This window comes from Quercus suber, unplaced genomic scaffold (assembly GCF_002906115.3).
Source record: "Quercus suber isolate HL8 unplaced genomic scaffold, Cork oak 2.0 scaffold_174, whole genome shotgun sequence".
Classification (NCBI taxonomy): domain Eukaryota; kingdom Viridiplantae; phylum Streptophyta; class Magnoliopsida; order Fagales; family Fagaceae; genus Quercus; species Quercus suber.
In genome coordinates, this window is record NW_027069634.1 from 547061 (window position 1) to 553849 (window position 6789).

Genomic DNA, 6789 nt, shown 5'->3' on the forward strand with positions numbered 1-6789 from the left:
ATAGTGAAATAAATATAACTTTATAAGTAAAGAAATTTTTTAGTCTAAGAGCAGTTATGGTGCTACTATAATTACACTCAGATAATGAAGTCACAATATTAGTCCCCCTTTAATAATATTTTATTTACCCAAAAAAAAAAAAAAAAAAAAAAGATATTTCAACTTCATTACCATGCCAATCAATAGAATAGAACATGGAGATCTAGTACAAAAATCACACGATTGAGTGAAAAAATAAAATAAAAATTTATCCCTTCTTTTACGAGTAATACAATGATTTATACTGATCAATTTTTTATATCCATTGTAAAAATTAATATGCCCTATGTTCTGGTTCAAGTTAAGGTACAACTAATTTAAAGTGGCGAGTGCAATTTGGTATTTGTTATATAACGAACTAAAAGGTCTAAAATCTTCCTGTCACTTTGAATTTTTATTTTATATCTATACATCACAATCTATCACAAAATATTTTTTATTTCCTTATAAAATAGTCAAAATTTTAATCGAAAATGTAAAACCTAACTTGTCCTTTTCTTGGTAAAAAGGGTTGCATTAAATAACTCGGGTGTGTTTGCATCAATTGCAATCGTTTTCAATTATTTCTGCTGATATTAATTAGTGAATCAAACCTATAAAATTATGCCATTTTATTTTTTGATGTTATTTAAAAGTTTAATTTTGTCAGGTTTTATAAAAAGAAATACAATATCCTAATATTATTTCTATTTTTAAAATAGTGATTTAAATACGTTTTTGGTCCTCAATTTTTAGGGGTCATTTCATTTTAATAATAAGTTAACAGAACTCTTTGCTTTTTCTTTTTTTTTAATGTTCAATATAAATGAATTTTATTTGACAAAGCAAAGCAAATTTATATCTTGGCTCAACATCTCTTCTCTTCCCGTTTCTCTTTCCAGCTAAAAGACCAAATAGAAAAACGTAGCAACACCATGTACAGGAACTACCATGTGCATCACCCGGAGAACACAGATGACGAGTATGCTGAACAATCTCTTTCAAGAAAGAATGGTCGAAAGACCAAGAAATGTTCTTCCTCCGATGAATCAGAGAGTAGTACACTTAACCTCAACCTCCGTGCATGCGAGGAAGGTGATGATCATGACATGGATGCAAACAAGTGTCCAACAACTATTGACGTTAAGTTTAGCCCCACCGAGCTGGCTCCAATCGTTAATCAATTCCGGTACTCTTTTATCATCTATGTCCATGGCACAATGATAAGCTGTAAGAACCTCTACACACGCCTTGCTTCCCAATTGTCTCTTTTTGGACCTTACCAGCTTTTTGATCAAGGTCTTGGATTCTTCTTGTTGAAACTTTCAAATAGATTGGATCATACTATGGTAGTTACCAAGGAACCTTTGTCGATCCCAAATTACCGTGTCACTCTTTTAAACTGGGCTCTAAACTTCAGGCCATCAGAGACCAATATCACACACGTGGATGTTTGGGTTCAGTTGCCAGAGCTTCCATTAGAATACTATGCTTTTCTATCTAGAATAGCATCAACTATTGGTGTTAGACTTCTTAAAATTGACCCATCACTGAAACAAGAAAGATGTGTAAGTTTGCAAGGTTTTGTGTTAGAGTAGATGTAACACGCCCTCTTCCTGCTCTTATCAAGATTGGGGAAATATGGCAGCGAGTTAAATATGAGGGATTGGATATGGTGTGTTCCCAGTGTAGGTGTTATGGACATGTTCATCGTAACTGTCTTGACCAGTTAACTTCAGCTACCACCAATGCTTCTCGAGGTCAAGCCTCTACAAGCAATGTTTTGATGAACTCATCTACTGGCTATAGGAAATTAGATGTATCAAAGGTTGTGATGTCCGAGAGTGGCAGTTCCACAAGTGATGATAGTCCTTGGCATCAAGTTCGTCCTTGCAAGCACCTGCACCAGCACCATCAAAGAGAAATTTCGGGACCACAGCAACTTCCACTTGTTCAGAATCAGAACATAGCCACTGGAACTGAAAGCAATCTTGAACTGATTGATCAACCCAAGCCTAGAGCTTCTGTAAGTTTAATCTTTTGAAACTTTTTGGTGATTCAAATATTTTGTTGAGATGTTAATGGTCTCACTTTTTAGTTTCCCTTTTTATGATAAACTAGTCACTAACTCATGCGATGCACGAGAAAGATAATTTGAAATATATGTTTAAATACATTGTATTCTCAAAGCTTTTCAAAAGAATATGCATGTTAACAACTTCTATCCTTTTCAACTTCATTACAAAAATATGGGCAACTCGTGTTGGAGAGAGAGAGAGAGAGAGAGAGAGAGAGAGAGAGATTGTACCTATCAAAGTATCTGTTTAAACTCCTCTATCAAAAATATCCATCCAAGAGATTGTACCTATCAAAATATCTGTTTAAACTCCTCTATCAAAAATATCCATCCATTGGATTCATAATAATACCACAGTCCCTACACAACAAACCATATACTCTAACCCTTTGATTACAGTGATCCTTTAATAACCACTACTTCTGCCATTAAAGGATCATTAAAATTAAATTTCTTTGTCCAAGATTTAACATAAGACTACATTTCATCTCGAGCTACTACCCCCAAAATCGAAGCACCTTGACATTTAAACCTGATGAGTCTATAAACCAAAACATTTATGTCATATTGCTATGTTGCACATATATATTTTAATTACAAATTATCCTTGCACAAAAAGATCATTAAAAGTACTTAATCTTAGCATGATTTTCCATGTAATATAGCAAAGAAACCATAAGTAAATTATCCAGTCCTCTCCAACTATCTTATGGGTCTGTGTATTTATATTACAAATCATTTAACTTGCCTTGTGCTGTAAACTTGTAGTTGTTTCTTTCTGCAGATTATGTATGAATATATGTTACAATTATCTACTTTCTTATAGCATGTTCTATTCAAATCATCCACGCCATGGATCTCAGAGAATGTGGTATCCTTGACAAATGAAAACAATAACTTGGTAAATGCCCTCATCTCTTATAAACCAATTTTCATTATTGCAGTCTAAACATACATTAACAGCCAAGATAAACAGTAAAGCAAATGAGAAACTAATAAACTACTTAAAAAATTTCTAACTTAGTTGAGTATTCTCTACACTTAATTTTGTGTTATTTCCCATCTCCAAGTCATCCAAAGAACTTGTCCCATTAGTAAATAATTCTTCCATTACTTATAAAAATTGTTTAAAGAAGAAGAGAAAGAACTAAATTGTACTACTAACATGCTGCTAAGTCGACAAAGTTTTTAAGGGTATCACATAGTTCAACTTCGTCCACATCTTGGATTAATTTGATAACAATATATAAAAAAATTATGAATAAAGCATGAATGTAATGATTGATTGGTGTGCACCAAATCATACCCAACATATAAAATGGAAATTTAAATTTATTTATCTACCATATTAAAATCTACTTACAAATCACTCTAAAACAATTCCTTTATTCATGTCAAGGATTTTAAAAACGATTTGCAATTATGATACCTCATATTTCTAGCCAACTAATTTGTAAAGTTAATTTTTATCAACTGAATTTGTCCAATGCATTCATAGTTGTGACTAAGAAATAGGGAGTACTAAATAGTTGAACCCATTTCTTTGCAATCTCTCTATTCTCCCTATATCCATCTGATTTCTACACATTTTGTGTGTGTGTGTGTGTGTTGATAAATAACGATATTTCAAAAAACAAAAGCCCCAGGTACACCAAGAGTGTACATGGAAAGATTTACATCAAGATCAAAAATTACAATGATCAAGCATAACAAAAAGATTAGAGCAAGAAAAAGAAGAGAAAGCAGAACACCAAGCAAACAAAGAGTGGAGGAGAGATTTAATCTCAAGAGTCAATTGTTCTATTCCCTCAAAGCATAAACCTCTCAAGAGATTTAATCTAACTTCTACACAGTAATCTACACATAAACCTCTCATAAATTAATTGATTTACCAAATAAAGCTAGAGGTTCTGAGATCAGTCCATAGAAATCCTAATTTTTGAAAGGTATTAGAAATAATGCATTGAAATATGGAAAACAAAAAACACAATATTATAGAGAGTAAATTGACCTTCCTCACTATAGTGAAAAAAGCATCCCATGCTCCAAAATAACGTTGAGGCACCCTAGCCAGTAATTTTCCTTTAGATTAAAGTTTAACTTTGACAATTTGCAATCCACACAAAAAAAAAAAAAAAAAAAAAAAAAAAAAAAAAAAAAAAAAAAAAAAAAAAAAAAAAAAAGAAGAAGAAGAAGAAGAAAAAGAAGAAAGGACCATTAAATAGTAAATAATCAACTTTTGTGTCTCTCTTCAATAACTACTTAAAACTTAAAAAACAGAACATTAAGGAAAAATCTTAAAGATACAAACTTACCCTTATTGTATGGTCCTTAAAAAAAGGAAGAGGTTTTTCCCCCCATTTTTCAGACAGTTTGTCATAATTTTTGAGTGGTGAATTGGCCAAGTCCAATGCAACCTCCATATATAGTTCAAAGAAAAAAAATATAGGCAAGAGAGATAGAGAAAGGGAGTACCTTCAATGGCTTTCAAATTTGGTAGTTATTCATCAATGCCACCACCTTTTCTTGTGCTTTGGCATTGTTGCCCTCAATTCCTACAAATAAAATCAAATGCACTCAATTTGCATAGAGTAAGAAATGCAAAATATTAAGTACTCTAAATGGTAAAATGGATTTTGCAGAGTGACCTTGCCTAATCATATCAAAATATGTCCAAAGGATCTAAAAGTCAAGAGAAAGTACTCAAATTAAAAACTTTCACCCTTGACCATAACACTACTTGCTTTGTAAATCAATTTTCTATATTCAAATGAAAATATTAAATTAACGCATATGATGCTCTCAACATAGCTGTGGCAGCCATCCACAATCTTTGGGAAGGAATTAATTCAATATGGACTATAATAAGAGAACCATAACTATCTTTAACAATAATGCCCAAACTTGCATAATTGGCGGCTTTTCGAAAAAGATCAACGCCATATTCATTTTGAGATGAGGAGAAATAGGTGGCTACCATTGCCATGTTTTAGGAGCTACAGTTGTTGCCTAACATTGCAAAACCTAAATAGCTAATGGTCCTAGATTGAAATTTTCATATAAAAAAAAAAAAAATCCAAATTGCATAGAAAAGTTCCTAATTTTTGCAATTGAAAATAACCCCTCCCACCAAAAAAATGATTAATTGCAACCAAGATACTCAAACTTATAATTTGCTTGGCTGACATGTTCAGAAAGTGACCAGGTCCTTTGCATTGAAATAGCATCCATGAGGTTTAGAACAAACCACCATCTAAAATCTCACTTGCAATGTTATATTAAGCAGCAAATGAAGGACCCATGAAAAAAAATATATATATGATTTGTTAATTTGATGGACCCAACTTACCAAAGTCAGCAATTGATTCCCCATGAAAACTTGTTAGGCCTAACCTTTCAGAAGCCAATCAACATTGAACAATTTGCACTAATGGTTGAATTTATGGAAAATAATGGTTCTGGGGAATTTAGATGTGAAAGACCCAAGATGAAATGATTTATCATGTAACTAAATAGGCTTCAAAGATTGATAAGTCTAAGGAGGACATTACCTATACTCTAAGAATTGGAGGTAGAATATGCATAGCCATACCAGATGGTGGATTCGATTTTAAGGCATGCAAGCGCTTTGTGGTCAACTTCACATCCAATTTCTATTACAAATCTCAACCACATCTTACATGAAATTCACCTAAACAAAAAGCAGCCAAAACACCAAAACATTTACAAATTCCTATACAACTTTTGAGTGTAAATATGCTTTATTAACAGAAAATAAAAAAAATTAAAAAAAAAAATCCCAAAGCCAAAGTTTACCTATAAAAAACAGCGAAAACCATTCAAACGAAACCCAAATAACTCAACATAACAAAGTTTTCAACTTTTTGAGGGAGAGAAAGTAACAATTAGATAGCAAGGACCCAAGGCCACACACAAACCCAATTGGCAAACACAAATTGAATATACCAATATGAATATATATGTAGAGCTTACATAGGTCAATCTCACATACATATACTTGAATAAAACCACAACATTAAAAAGAAAACCAAATTTCCAAAGAACTAATATTGATATCACAATTGACAACAAAATTTAAAAGAAATATGTAAATAGCATTGCACATGCATAAACAATTGGGTTCCACACATCCAATCCAAAGTTCAATTTAAGCATTTCTTCAAACACTTGTGCAGCATTAAGAAACCAACGAAAAAAAAAAATAGAATTCCAAAAATTGAGAAACTAAATAAAATAAAAATATGCCAAAATTGAAAACCCAAAAGGATTAAAAAATTAAACATGGATGTTCCAATACCAAAGAGAGAGAGGGAGAAAGATTAGGTATTGTTGTCATGATGTACCTTTCTCCATATTCATCTAGCCAATCTGATTGCTAGATGACGTTGTTGAATCTCTTGGTGATGAGCTCTTCAATTGTGTAGTCGTGGCACTGTAAGGTTGAAAGATAAGTAGAATGGAAAAATTAAAAACGAAACTAAAAGATACATGGAGACCATAAAAAATTCACCTTACGTTAAATACCCTGCCTTTGGTTTTGCTGAAACGGCAACAACTGAAAGGACTTGAACATACAGAGGAAGGAAGAGGCAAAGAGCCCTGGCATTATGAATCTGAAGTCTAAACTTTGAAACTATCTTTGGAAGAGAGAGAGAGGCTACTATTAGCAAGCT

The 6789-nt window shown here is 32.4% G+C and overlaps 1 long non-coding RNA gene across 3 annotated transcripts; it reads right to left on the reverse strand.

Annotated features, from left to right (window-relative positions):
• Window positions 1–811: 811 nt before the first annotated feature.
• On the reverse strand, window positions 812–6789 carry LOC136069519 (uncharacterized). Of its 3 annotated transcripts, none has more exons than XR_010630731.1 (5): window positions 6627–6788; window positions 6460–6548; window positions 4571–4650; window positions 2327–2383; window positions 812–2042 (listed from the first exon to the last, which is right to left on the reverse strand). It is a non-coding gene; the product is annotated as an uncharacterized LOC136069519 (long non-coding RNA). The 3 variants fall into 3 exon arrangements; XR_010630733.1 differs by having other exon boundaries at window positions 813–1997; window positions 6627–6789; XR_010630732.1 differs by having other exon boundaries at window positions 815–1918; window positions 6627–6786.